Below are 14,972 nucleotides of genomic sequence, written 5' to 3'. Positions count from 1 at the left end.
CTCACTGAGTCACTGCCCTGCCCCGTCCCCTCACCCCAGGCTTACCCTGCATCCCCATCCATCCCAGATCCACATGCAGTTAGAGAATCAATACAATCTGTGAACCAGTCCCAAACTCCTGGGTGTGCCTCTGTCCTCTGTCCTCCCTGGCCCATCCAGGCCCCGGGATGGCTGTTCCCACAGCACAGCACTAGGGGACATCCAGAAGGGTGGCGCTGGCCTGGCAGGGAGACCTGGAACCAGGTGGACAGCAGAAGGCTCCTCCCTTCCCCATCAGGGCAGATCCTAACAGGTGCCTGAGCTGGCCCACCTAGAGCCCTTGGATCTCTAGAGTTGGCAATGGACCCCAATCCTGGGGCTTGGAAATCTGCTCTTTGGTGATATTTTCACCAAAATGGAATTTGTTCCTACGCTTGTTTATTGATTTGAGTGAAGAGGCCAGGCGGGAGTGGCCAGCTGGGCTGGACAGGCTGGGGTGCTGTGCCCTGCCTCCCCCAAAGCTGACCCCATGGTGGCTTCTGGCTGGGTGGGGCCAATGGAGGCCCAAAGGTAGGAGGGATGGGAGGGGCGTGCACCCCCATGTACTCCTAGGCCCCTCTCCTGCAGGTTCCAGCGGCACCTTTCAGATCCACACTTTGCACCCACCTGACAGCCAAACCCTGCTGGGAAGCAGCAATCCAGCACACGGAGGACAGCGCGGAGACAGTGACATAACGGCTGTGTCAGAGCCCCCACACCGCACCAATAGGGCTGCCCTCTCCTCCGCCCACCACGCCCTGGGATCCCACCCTGCAAAGTCATTCCCTTCTCCCTCTCCCTTTCCAGGCGGTGCCAGCTGCAGAAAGAGGAACGAGGGCTGTTCCTACCCTGTGGGTACCCTGTGCCCCAGGGGGCCTCCCACGGGACCCTTCCCATCTGCCTTGAGCCTCATCCCAGGAGAAGGTGTGCCATCCCTGTTGGGGCACCTCCTGGGGCTGCCTCTGCAGACCACCCTCCCAGGAGCCCCGGCCGGACCCCCACAGCCCTTGGTTTGAGGGCCAGGCTGTGGGTGGATGCCCTCGAGGAGCTCCCGTCCCTCAGGCTGTGTTCCCGCCTGCATCCCACACTCACCTCCATCATGGGTTCTCTCTGCTCCTACCTGCTCAGGGGTGAAACAAAAGGCCCCTCAAGGAGCCCAGAGTCCCCAAAAGGGAGAGATCTGTGAGCAGACAGCTGCTACTGCACTTGGAAGGCCTGCCCTGCAGACCTGGGGCGGGGGACAGCACCGGGCAGGAGGCGATCGGAACCCCCCATGTGGCAGCTTTGGGAACCGTGTCCTTCCACCTCTCCAAGCCTCAGTTTCCTCCAGGTGGCTCGCAGTGTCACTTGTGTGATGCTCTTGCCTGAGATGCTTAACCCATCCTGAGTCACAAGGGAACAATCAGGGAAATCAGATCAAGGGCCATTGTGCAGACACCGCTCTGGACACTTAGAAAGGTCAATGTTAAAAAAAGTAAAAAGGGTGGGCTATCTGTTTTAAAGAAAGGAGGCTGACAAGATGCGACAACCAATCAAAATGGGAGACCCTCAATAGGCTGGGGGTGGGGTGGGGAACGGCCCTAAAGGATTATGGAGATGACTGGAATTTAGCACACGGGCAGCGTGGGGACCTGCTGGGGTTGTGCCAGCGTTGGGCTTCCTGGGTGCGATGGTGTCGGGAGGCCCCCAGAGCCATTGAACACGTGACCTCACCTGATACTCCCAACAGCGCTATGAGAAAAGTACTGCTATAATTATTCTCATTTCACAGATGAGAAATTTGAGGAGTCAGAAATTTCAACACTGTGCACAAGACCCCTACCCAGGCCTCCTGCTACAGGTCTCAGGCTCCTCAGACACATTCACATAGATGTGAGGACATTCCCAAGCATCAGAGCCTTCAGATGCTGGTGCCACCCACCCCGTCACAGCACATTCAGGACGGAGCAGAGGATGCCCCTGTTTGCCAAAGGCTTACCCTGGGCTGAGTATGGTGCTGGCATCACGGTGACACCAGCAATCGGAACCTCAGATGAGGAGGAAACAAGCTCTGAGTGTACCTGCCTTTCCCGAGATGAGCTGTGCATGACCTGCACCCCCGTCTCCAGAGCTCTGTGGGGTGGTGGCCCTGTGCCGCTGAGGACGGCGACCGTCCCCGGGGGGAAGGCCAATCAGCCTGCCCAGTGGGTGCCCCCCAGGGCTTTCTGAATTTTCACAATGTAGACTGCACAGCGGATGTCCTTGGCCACCTCTGCTCATTAGAGTCCTGGTGCCCCGCCGTGGACTGGGGGACTCTGTTCTCCTGCCCCTTGAGATCCCAATCAGCTGTAGAGGACCCCTCAGCCTCCCGCAGGCTCCAGGGAGGTCCGAGAGGTCCCACTCACTGTGGGTTTGACTTTCCTGCTTTTAATTTGCTTTTCAAATGCTGAGAGGAGAACTGGCACCAGCACAAAGATGATGGCTCCGTGGGGTGGTGGGCAGGGGCGGGGACCCTGGGGACAGGGGCTCTGGGTCCTGCCTCCAGGCCTGGCACATCCAGTCTCAGCTTTCCCAGAGGTCCAGGAGCCTCAGGCAGGAGTGCAGGGACAGCTCTGAAAACCTTCCCAGGGACTCTTCTCTGGGTGGGGGTGGGTCCTGCCCCCAGAGCTCACATCGCAGCCCCGATTCTGCATGGCACACCCGAGAACATGGCAATGCCTGGCCACGCTGGTCTCCCCTCCTTCCTCCCTTCACGTCCACTCCTGGGCACGCCCCACTCACAGCGTCAGGCCCTGGTCAGTCCCCCAAGCCAGCAGGCACCCCTTCATTGGTGTGTCTTTGGCAGTGGCAGGTGGACTTAGGACAAGAGCCGGTATTTCTCTGAATGATGGCTGGGCTGGAACCCGGGATTCTCAGACCTCCCCGACAAGAAGAGTCATGCGATGCTCGTTACAAAGTCAGATTTCAGCCCGTGCCCGCTGCTAGAAACTCTGAACAGGCTGCTCTGCAGCCAGGCTTATGGGGCACTGGTAAAGTCTAAGCCCACCACCAGGATCTGGGCCTTGGCTACCCCCATTGGGACTGCTAACACTGCGTCACCATCAGCCCAAAGAATCCGAGCATGGCCTGAGCCTGTGGGGGAGGGAGGAAGGCATACATGGCGTTGGACACAGCCTGACACCAGTGGGCACTGGCCTTTTGACTGTCCCCCACCCCATCCCCACAGCAGCTATACGTCCTATTTCTTAGTTGGCTGATGTGCTGCCCCGCCCACATGTCCCTCTCACCCGGAGCAGATATGCTGACGTGACAGGATGCTGGTGCTCCCTGGGCCCTGTGGGGCGGGTCCTCCCTGGCTGCAGCCAGGACCTGCCCTGCCCCTCCCCTGTATCCCAGGATGAACGGGGAGAGGAAGGAACGAACCAGCGGCCCACCCGCAGGTGCTGCTCCGCGCTGCGCTCCCAGAGCAGCCCCCCAGGGCAGGCCCCCAGGGAGGGGACCGCCCCACACTTGAGAGTGCTCCTGACCCCTGCCAAGGAGGACTTGGGAGCGCTGTGACCGACCCTGGCCGCCAGGGTGAGAGGAGCGACACGTGGGTGGCTCAGGGGGCAGCCTCCAGGTCTCAGGAGCCCCCCAAGCTTGTTGAGCTTATAAACCATCTGGAGACAAGAAACGGGGGCCCAGAGAGCAGGGACAACCTGCCCGAGGCCACACAGCCAGCAGGAGGTGCAGGAGAGCGTGAACACCAGTTCCTCAGCCCCTGCAAAGCAGGTGCTTCCTGGGGATGGCGGGGCCCAGTGAGCCCGAGGATGGCCTCCATTCCCAGTTCTGGGCCTAAGTGAGAAGCAGCTGGTGTGTTAGTGCTGGGGACAGAGCCAAGTGGCCTCAGACACCCTGGCCCCAGGCCTGCGTGGGCGTGGGAGGAGGCCACCGCCCAGCCGCACCTGTCCCGCCCCGGGCCCTGGGGTGGGGTTTCCCATCTGCGCTGGAGTCCTGTCAGATTTCTCACTTCACCTGGGGCAGGGGTGCGGGGCAGATGGGCCCCCCGCCAGCCGTGAGTCACCACCCAGCCTGCCTGACAAGCGGGCTGGGAGCATCCTCGCTGGGCCTGGGCCAGCTCCTTCCGGGGGGAGGCGGGGAAGCTGTCTTGAGCTTCAGGGCAGCAGCTCCCCCCTGGCATGACACCCTCCTTCTTCCTCCAACCAGGCGAGTGGGTGGAGGGCCGGCGGGCTCCTGCATGCTGGGAAAGGTGGGGGCGGGGCAGGGGCGCTTCCCAAACCTCAGTCAGCCCTGACCACCCCAGACCCCTGGACTACTACTTACTCAACAGTCTCCTGACAATCAACTATGTTAGAGTAAAAAAAATAGTCTTCTGTAATTTCACGGCTTCTTTTTACCTGATCTTGTCCAAAGTGTTAATGTCTGTAAAATTGGTGGCTTGGTGTGTTGGTTTTGTTATTTCTAATACGCACTAAAATAAATCATACATGTTTCAAAGTTTGTTAGGGCCACCTGCAAGGTCGCCAGGCATGCCTGGCCGGGGAAGGCCAACCTCTCCTTTGGAAACTGTGGAGCTCAAAGATGGTCTGTGGCTGGGATAATCTGGGAAGGGGCTCTTTCAAGGGGCAGCCCCAGAGCAGGGAGGCAGGGGTCTTAAGTAGAGTCCAGAGCCCTCTGCCCCACCTCGGACAGGCCCAGACCCCCAGAAGCAGCCTCGCCAGGCAGCCTGGGGTCCCATGCCCTGGAGATGTGTGTAGCACAGGAGGACCGTGAGGAGCGGACTCCCCTCCAGCCCCACACCCGCCCACGCCTCCCCTGGGATCACCCGTCACCTTCATCTCCAACCCCCTCCCCCCACTCCAAGTGCCTCCTCCCCAGTGCAGGGTGAGGCGGTAGACCTGGGGCGACCTTGGACCAGCCCCTTTCTCTCTCTGTGCCTCAGTTTGCTCCTTCCAGGCTGCCTTCCAGCTGCAAAGAACTTGTCTTTAAACTCCCCTGGGCTTCCAGCAATCCTCAGGATCCCAGCGGGAGAACCCAGCATGGCTGTGGCAACCATTCTTCTACTGGGCTCTACAATGAAGGGAGACACACACGCTGGGGCCCTCCTACCCTCGCCCAGGTCCAGAGCCAGATGTCCATAAGGAAAGGGTTACTGCAAGAGCCAGCCCGTGGCTCACTTGGGAGAGTGTGGTGCTGACAACACCAAGGCCACTGGTTCGGATCCCTATATAGGGATGGCCGGTTAGCTCACTTGGGAGAGCGTGGTGCTGACAACACCAAGTCAAGGGTTAAGATCCCCTTACTGGTCATCTTTTAAAAAAAAAAAAAAAAAGGAAAGGGTTACTGCAGCCCTGCAGGGAAATGCAGAGGGTGGCCCTGCTGCAGAGAAACCCTCACAGCCACCCACCCCCTCCATCTGCCAAGTGGACAGGGCCGAGCCTGGCCAGCGTGCTCAGGCATCGGGGGAACACAGGACGCCCTTTGTCTGTCCTCTGCTTCTCCACCTCTGACCCCAACCCCTTCTCCCCGTGGGGCTGTGAGTTCAGCGCTCGCCCCGCCCTGCCCCTGCCCTGGGGACCTGAGGGTAATTTAGCAGCAGAAGATGAACTGGGGCAAAGTGCTGTGACTCACCCGGGCTAGGTGAAGGGTGGGCTAGGATCTGCCCAACTATTAAATAAACAAGGAGGCCGATCTGCAACCATCTTTTTCCCAGAGCGCGGCCGTGGAGAGCAGAGGCTGACATTTGCTGAGCGCTTACTACACACCAGTAAGCCTGGGCCTTACCTGCCTCCACGCTCATACCTCCTGAGAGGTAGATGCTGCTCTGTCCCTGTTTGACAGAGGGGGAAACTGAGGCACAGAGGAATGGAGCCATCTGCTCAGGCCCTGCAGCTGGGGATGGACAGAGCTGAGACTCAGAGAGGCAGCCTGGCCGGGACCCTCCAGGTCGCCCTGGCCGCTCAGAACTCCCCCCACCCCGCCTGCCTACAGAGCATCTCAGCTGCTCGGGGTCTGATGGCTGGGCTGTATCCTGGACACGTGGCCTTTAAGGCCATGTCATCCACCTGCAGCAGCTTCCTGAGCACAGATTCCCCTTTGGGCCGGGAGATTAAAATATGGGTTGAAAAAAGAGGGGGAGTTTGATGGTTCCTCAAAAAGGTGAACACAGACTCAGCAATGCCACTCCTGTGTTTGTATACCCAACAGAACTGAAGACAGGGTCTCAGACAGACACCGGGACGCCAGTGTTCACAGCCGTGTTACGACAGCCCAAAGGTGGGAGAAACCCAAGGGTCCACCCACAGAAGGATGGATAAACAGTGTGGTCCCCCACACGGTGGTATATGACTCAGCCTCAGAAAGGAAGGACATTCTGACACGTGCTGCAGCATGGCCGTACCTTGAGGACACAATGCCAAGTGAAAGAATCCAGGCAAAAATGGACAAGTACCGTATGAGTCCACTTCTGTGAAATATCTAGAACAGGCAAATTCATGGAGACAGAAAGTAGATTAGAGGTTACCGGGGACTGAAGGGAGGAAGGGGAGCGGGGGAGTTCTTGCTTAATGAGGACAGAGTTTCTGTTTGGAAGGATGAAATTTCTGGAACTAAATAGAGCTGGTGGTTGTGCAACATTGCGAATGTCGTTAATGCCACCAAACTGCACACTTAAAAATGGTTCAATGGCTAATTTTATGTTGTATATATTTTACTACAATGAAAAAAAGATTTAAAAGAAAAAAGGAAGGGGGTCTGTGAGAGATGTAGGGGGGCTGCCTGGGGACCCCCTTCCCAACCCCCTCCAAGGGTCAGGGTCCTGAGCTCCCTTCCCTGGCTGCTCCCCTGAAAGGCAGGCCAAGCTTCATCAGGACTTAAAAAGCAATTCTGTCCACTTTGCTTCTTATCCAAAGACTGGGTGGGGAAGAAGGTGAGACCATCTGCGCAAATAAAGTTTGGGGAAAATCTGTGGGTTTCTCACAGTGGAGCCTGCTTGTGCCCCATTGCCAGCCATGTGGCATTGGGTAACCCTGACCCTTTTGGGCTGCAGAGTCTGTGCGAGGAATAGCAATGTCTACATGCAGACAGGAGACACAGGCGCCCGGCCGCCCCCTGCCTCGTGGCTGTCCCCCTGCCGGGCACTGCGGTGGCTGGGCTTTCAACATCTGCCCTCACGAGGCATCCGCTGGTGCTTTTCGGGTCTGATTCCACAGCAGACCTCATCTGAGTTGGCTGTGCTGCCTGGGGGCAGGCTGCTTAACATCTCTGAACCCCATCGAAGGATGTCAAGATGAGATCATTCTGGATTAGGGTGGGCCCGAAATCCAGCAACACACATCGTTAAAGAGGGCTTTGTGAAGACAGAGGCAGAGGCTGGAGTGACTCTGCCAACGAACGCTGAGGTCTGCCAAGCAGCCGCCAGGGGCCGGAATAGGCGGGAGCAGGTTCTCTCTCAGTCTCCAGAAGGACCCAGCTCTGCCAACACCTCGATTTTTGGCTCCTGCCTCTAGAAATTTGAGAGAATAAATGTCTGCTGTTTTAAGCCACCGAGTTTGTGGTCGTGTGTTATGGCAGCGTTATTAGCACTGGTACCGCATGACCGCAGCACAGACACAAAAACTCGTGCTGCCACTGAGGGATGGGTGGGCAGGTGCTGGGGCATCCACGGGACTCACCAAGCAGGTGGCTCAGGGGCCAGAAAGGGGAGGGTGGACACGTACTCATAACTCAGACAACGTACACTCTGAGGCCTGAGATGTGGCTTCCCCCCCAGCAGGTGGCCATGCCACCCGTCCTACTGTGCAGAGGTAACGGGCACCAGGTGCACCCACGCAACCTCACTGACAGGCTCCTTCCTTCTGGTGTACCTCAAGACACCGTGAGGTGCTGGGCCATCCCAAGCCACCACCAAAGGTTGAGGGTGGCCATATTTGCAGCCCACGCAGGTGGCCCGTGGTCAGGCTCTTTCCTGACTCAGACACACCATTTGCCCACAAGACCAAGATCAAGGGCTGCCACGGGGCCTCTGGGCTCCCGGAGAAAGGGCCTGGTGTCCAGCTACGCCAGCCCTCACTGGGTGGCTCTACTCTTCCTCCCCTGGTGGCCAGGGCCGGGCTGCTGGGCTCCCTTGTGAGGACCTGTAATCAATCCAACTGGCCTTGGTGTGCAGGGTGCCAGCACGGACCCGAGCGCTGCATGCCCCAGCCTGCCAGCACTGGGCCTGGCGTGTCCGGGTCCTCCGTGAGCTTTTGTTTGCTCGTTGGCTAAACGTGGGGACATCCTTAGCTAATCTGAATGTTGCAGGAATCACTCAAGTAAAATTTACCAAAAATGCCCGATGGGCTGGCAGGTTAGCTCACTTGGGAGAGCATGGTGCTGGTAACACCAAGGTCATGAGTTCGAATCCCCGAACCGGCCAGCTATCAAAAGAAAAAAAACAATAGCAACCACAAAACTCCTGGTGGCTTTGAAGGCTGCCTTGCTGTTACTTTAGTGGACATGCAGATGTTTCCGGCAGAGGTGAAGACCCCCCATGGCCACCGTCTTGAGAAAGAGAACACGGGGACTCCCTGGGTTGTCAGACCCTGGACAGACCTCAGTGTGGTCCCAGCTCCCTGGCTGACCCCCTCAGGCCTGGGCTGGCTATGACACGAGGGGCTGCCTGTTCCTACTCGGCCCCTCAGAGTGGAGTGGGGGTCGCAAAGAGAGGGGAGCCCCCTCTCTCAACCCCAACAGGAAACAGGCCCAGCAGCAGCCTGGCCTCAGCCTGGGCCTGAGCACCCGGGTTCGTGCGCTGGGCTGCCCGGCCCTGGGGTGTGGAACCGATTTATTCGGTAGCTTTGCCACTGATTAGTTGCAGGTGAGCGGGTGGCACATGGTTCGTGTTGTAACAATATTTTGGGACAATTAGATTGAAACCACATTGTTGACGGCCCTGCTGGCAGCTGGCCTGGGTGCTGCACCCTGCCTGCCCCACCCCTCCTGGGGCCCAGGGGCGGCAAGGCAGGGGGCGGGGAGGGGCTCTCCTGCTGGAGGGGGGCGGGCCCCCCCGGGCCCCCCCATCCTGACCCACGCCAGGCTCCGGACTCTCCCGCTGGCCTCCCACTGACCTCAGCCTCCAGTTGTTCCACAAAACAGCTGCTGCGAGATTTCCCAGGGCAGGTGGGGAGGGGGCAGCCTCGGGGCCCAGAGCAGGACTTGGGGGCTGGATGTCCTCCCCCCTCCAACAGTGTCTCAGCGTGTCCCTGACTCTACCCCTGAGGAGGAGCCCACCAAGCCCCCGCTAACAGACAACGCTCTCTCCTTCCCCGCATCCGCCAGGAAAGATGGCCTGAGCCCAGCGATTCCAGGAGAGAGGGACAGCCAAGGCCTGGTGTTCTGGGCACAGCTCAACTGCTGGGTGGGGGTCCCCTCTCCTGCACACTGTTCCTGTCCCCCTCAGTACCACGCCCCAGGCAGAGTGGCCTGGATGCCAGACATCCCTGTCACTGCTGGGAAGCCACACTTCCTGCTCACCCCCTTGGGAGATGTTGAGGGCTCAGGGTCTGTTTGTCCTACAGGGGAGGGGTCCTCTGGGGCCAGGCCCAGGCTCAGAAAGAAATGTGCCAGTGGAGGGGATAGTTGACAAGGCCTGAGCACAAGGGGGGCAGAGTGGGACCCAAGACCTGCCCCCAGCCCCCAAGGAACAGCCAGCAACACCCCAATCCAGGGCAGCAATGCCAGCAGCTGCGGGTGGGGCTTCAAACCCAGGCATTACACAGCCCACTTTGAGCCTGGGGACTTATGTGGGATGGGGGTAGTGTGCAGGCATGGCGCTGCCCAGGGCAACGGTGGCTCAGACCCCCTCCCTGCCCTTCTTGAGATGCTGAGGTTACACTGTCAGCGACTGCCCTGGCCCAGTGCATTCTGTGACAACCCCCGGGATGAGGCGGGGTGGGGGTCAGACTCGGTGTGGGAGGACCCCAGTGCTGGGGCTCCTGGCACAGCTGGCTCCTCTTTTCAGCCCCCCATGCCCTCAGACAATGGGCCTCTGAGAGCAAACCCTCCCCAGCCTGCCGAAGCTCCTCGCTGCCTGCCAGCCATCTTCAGGACCCCTGAGGATGCCCGCCATGGGATAGGGCATGGGGCGCCCCCTCCAGCACACCTGGGGAACTGTGGTAAGTGGAGAATTTGCTTTTTGCAACAAGATTCTAGTGTTTATTGGGTTTCCAATTTGATTCTAATAGTACTTAGCAGTTATGATGTTTCTAATGCTTTCTGAGCACTTGGGGCAATTTTTCCAAGGAGGATTTTCCTGGAGTTCTGCTCACTGTCCCCCACGTCAGCCCTGGCTGCTCCTTTCCCTTCTGCTCCAGCTGGGGCAGACTTTTCATATCCAAGTAACTCCTGCCACGTGACACAGGCTGGTCTCACCAGCTAGGCAGGAGAACACGGGTCCAGGGCTGAATCCTCAGTGCAGGACATGGGGGGCCGGGAGATGGGGAGTGGTCTGTGGGCTCCCCAGCCCTCTTCAAGTCCCAGCTCCATCCTGGGAGGCCCAGCTGGCACTGGGACACAAGGCTTGGGCCATGGAGGCCACCGGCTCTCTGGGCCTCTCTGCTCCCGTGCTCACCTCTCAGAGAGGAAGGACAGTGACAAGGGCACTGCTGAGTCTCTGTGTTGACTTTATCCTGAGCCCCCATGCTGACCCCAGTAGAGGTGAGGGGCGAGCAAACAGAGGGCCAGGGGACCGCCTCTGACCATGTCCCGCTCCGCTACTGTCCTGGCCAGGGGCTTCTCAGAGCCTCTCTCCCTGAGGCTCTCCACCCCACTTCTGGAAGGTACAGGAGGAAGTGGCTGGTGGCTGAGTGCCCTTTGCCAGCCCACCACATGCTCAGCGGCCCAGAGATATAGACCCTCTTCAAACCCTTTTCCAGGTGAGGCTCCTGAGGCCCATGTCAGCCCCCCGGATTCCAATCTAGGCCTAAACCCCCTCAACATGGCTTTGTGCAGGGCTGGCAAGTGGGGATGTGGGGTTGTCATGGCTACCCTGTCCTTTGTCCCAAGTCCCAACCCACTGCTAGAGGTCTTGGCCTGGTCCATCGGGAGCTGTTCAGGGACAGGCAGGTGCTATGTCCCAGAGCCCCACCCAGGACACAAGGGGTGCTCAGGAGCACTGACAAAGTGCACAACGTGGCCTGGGTCCCCCGAGTCCTGCTAGGGAGTCCTGTGAGCTGAGTGCTGGCTCACTGGTCCAGGGTGAGGGGCCAGGCCTGGCCAGACCTCCCCGTCTCTGGGCCTCAAATTTCCCCTTGGCAGGTGGGTCTCTGGGGCCCTCTGCTGCTCCAGGGCCGGGGGCAGGGCCTCTGCCTCCCTGACTACACCCCTACTGGCCCACCCTCTGAAGCCATACCAGGCTGGGCAGGGGCAGTGGGCAGGCCCTGAGGACCAGCCACCACTACTTCCTAGCTCCTACCTGGAGCACCAGGGGCAGGGGTTGCAGTTCATTCTGCATCTCACAGCCTGGCCCAGCTGCAAGGGGGTCCCCGGGAGCCAAGCCCCTGGGGCCTGGGTACTCTGGACTGTGGCCAGTGGGCTTGTGTGGGCATGGGAGCATGGAGACAGGGAAGAGCCTGCCCCGGGAGGTTTCAGGAAGAGGGTGACCGGGATGCTGGGGCCAGAGGCTTTGTGTGGAATGAAAGGGCTGAAGGCACCTGGTTTCTTCTTTTTTTTAAAAAAAAGATGACCGGTAAAGGGATCTTAACCCTTGGCTTGGTGTTGTCAGCACCACACTCAACCATTGAGCCAACCGGCCATCCCTATATAGGATCCGAACCCGTTGCCTTGGAGTTATCAGCACCACACTCTCCCGAGTGAGCCATGGGCCGCCCTCACCTGGTTTCTTCTGATCCAGAAATGAGGCCTAGCAGACAGTGTGCTCCATCACCAGCCCCTCCCCTGGCCCAGCTGTCAATTACAGTGCTTCCTCCTATCAGGGGTGGGGACATGGCCCAGAATGGCCAATCAGAGGCCAACCCAGGCCATACTTGGGTCACATGGCTGGATCTGAGCACGTGACTGAGCTGAGCCAATCAGCCTTCCTGGCAGTGGGACTCAGCCCAGCAGAGGGCACCCGTGGTCCTTCTCTGGGCTCCATGAGCACATGGCATTAGGGATTGGGTTGGGGTCCACTCCCCACCGTGGACAGCCAGGACACCTCAGAGGGGCCGTGGCAGGAGCCGGTCCAGAGCCCTGACCCCCTCCAGCTTCCTTTTCTGCATAAGAGGGTTGTTGGCTTTCTGGGGGCTGTACCCAGAGAGACCTCCGCCCCAGCATGGGCAAAGAGAGGGTGTGAGCACAGCCCCTGGTGACAGGTGTTGGCCACAACCACTGGAGGACGTTGCCTAGAGCTGCCGTTCTCAGTGGCCCTCAGACCTCGCCTGCGCACGCGCTGGAGTGCAGGTTGGGGCCCCCGGTGCTTGCAGGGCTGAGAAGCCCTGGGTCGGAGATGATGGAACCCCTCGAAGCCGAAGAACGCAAGAGCCTCCGAGGAGCCGGCAAGGAAGGTTCTTTCAGGAATGGGCTTGGGGACTCCAGGGTCCACACAATGCTGCCTAGAAAACGTGTATTTCTGTAAAAACAAATGAAATGCAGGAGTGGGGAAATAGAAATATAATTGAGGCATTAGAGGAATTAATAGTTCTGAGAAGTGGGGGCTGGAGCCCCTCACTGCCCTGGCTGGATGGGGTCCTGGTGGGGGTGGGGAGCTGCATTAGCAGCGCGGGGTCAACGGTCATAGTGGGGGTGCCCTGTGTGAAGCCACTCAGCCTCCCTGTGCCTCAGTGTCCTTCCCTGTGAATAGACCTGATGGTCGCACTTACCAGCGGACTGGCCTGTGGGATGCAGCAAAAGATTGACTGTGCCCAGGCCTCCTCCTGAATGTGCATGGACAGCCCCAGGCTGAGAAGGAAGGTGCCCTAAAGTCTAACCTAAATCCTCCCTGCTGTCCTCTGTCCTTGCCCTGCTTCGTCCTGAAGGCCTCTTCTCTGATAGGAAGGTGGCATCTAAATGCCCTTTCAGTCGCAGTAGCTGTGGGTCTCCCTGGGCCTGGGCCCACCTTGGGGTGGGAGGGGACGGTGAGTATGGGCCAGGGGTGGGGCATAAGCGGGGTGGGGAGGCACTGGCTGGCCTTGCTGCTCAATCTGGCCCCACTCGCTGCCTCTCTCCTCGCATTTCCCCCCACCCCCCGCGTACATCGCACCTAGCACCCGCAGCATGTCCTGAGCAGGCTCTGCTCCCAGGCACCACCTCAGTGCAGGAGTTGCGGACATTTGGGTTGTTTGGGTAACACCATGAAAACAGAGAACATCTTGTACCCGCAAGAAGAGCCCCAGCTCAGATGGGCTTGTCTTCTCCTCTGTGCATTGGCCACACCTGAGGCCTGGACCCAGCCATCCTTGTGATCTGAGATGTCACAGAGCTCGTTCCGCACACCAGCACACACGGATAAAGTTAGTGTATGGGGGGGCTGTAAATGTGGCTTTTCAACATGAGAGTCTCTCAGGTGAGGACCAGTGGGGGGCACAGGTGTGAGAAGTGTGTGAGACACAGGAGAGGGTGTGGTGAGGAGCGATGGGGCAGGAGGGTCTCCGGGAGGGGGCGGGCACCACGGGAGGCTGGCCATGGGGAGAGGTGCAGTGGGGGGGGGGGCACGGGGCAAGGTCCATGGGGGCCCTGGGAGGGCCAGGTGCCCACCCCCATCAACACAGGGCTGAGCCAGTCCCACATTAGTTACTTTGACACCCTTTGGAAGCATCAGATATCAGATTATTTCCAAGAGGTCTATGATGACTGGCTTTGCTGGTGTCCTTCCCACACCTTTGTCTGCCTGCTGAGGTCCAGGCTGGCAGGACGGCTCAGGCAGCCTCCCAAGGGGGCTCCTCTTGTCTCCTTTCCTGCCACATTAGCTTACAGTCCATTGTTCATAACTTAGGCACGTAGTCACCGTGGCTACAGGGGCTGCTGGGAAATGCAACCATGTACCTGGGAGGAAGGGGAACAGATCTGAGGGCCCCTGAGCCCTGGTAGAACAGGTGGCTTGGGCTCGCTGGTCAGGTGAGACCACTCGGTCCCCAGCTGAGTAGCCTCGCCCGCATCGAGCTCCCTCCCCTCCGGGCCACAGCCCCCCGCATGGGGGCTCATCTCGGGGTGGGTGAATGTGGCTTAGTTTTGTAAATCCCAGGCCTTTCGATCTGGGGGAGCCCCGTGAGTGAGAAACAGGCAAAGCTGCTTCGGGCACTGCCTGAGTAGCATCCCCCACCCCAATGCCCAGAGAGGCATTGAGGTCCCAGGTGGACAGAGATGTCGATGTCCGTCTCTACACAGCTTTCCATGAAGCCTCGGAAGACAAGCAGCGTGGCCAGGGAGGAGGAGACGGGGTGTGGGAGCCTGGGCGTGGGCTCGGGCCCTTTAGAAGCTCTTTGAAATAAGCATAAGTGGAGAGTTTGAGCCATCGTGACTGGGGTGTGAAAGGGAACCGTGAGGGAACCCAGCAACCATAGAAAGGGAAGTGCAGGGCCGGCCCGTGGCTTACTCAGGAGAGTGCGGTGCTGATAACACCAAGGCCACAGGTTCGGATCCCTATATAGGGATGGCCGGTTAGCTCACGGGGTGAATGTGGTGCTGACAACACCAAGTCAGGGGTTAGGATCCCCTTACCGGTCATCTTTTTAAAAAATAAATAAATAAAAATAAAAATAAAATAAAAAAAAAAAGAAAGGGAAGTGCAGCGCACGTGTTTGAAATTTCCGTGTGATAAAAACAGCACTGTTAACAAAAGTCGAGAGATCACACACTCATTGGGGGAATGCGATTTAAAACCACTATGAGACTCGGCCACACACCTTCCGTGTGACTAAGATTAAAAAGGCAGACAGTGTCAGGTCCTGGCGAGGACGTGGGGGAACCAGAGCTCTCAAGCACGGCTGGCGGGAATGTCA

The sequence above is a fragment of the Cynocephalus volans genome, chromosome 16 (genome assembly GCF_027409185.1).
Source record: "Cynocephalus volans isolate mCynVol1 chromosome 16, mCynVol1.pri, whole genome shotgun sequence".
NCBI lineage: Eukaryota > Metazoa > Chordata > Mammalia > Dermoptera > Cynocephalidae > Cynocephalus > Cynocephalus volans.
This window is presented reverse-complemented; position numbering follows the sequence as displayed.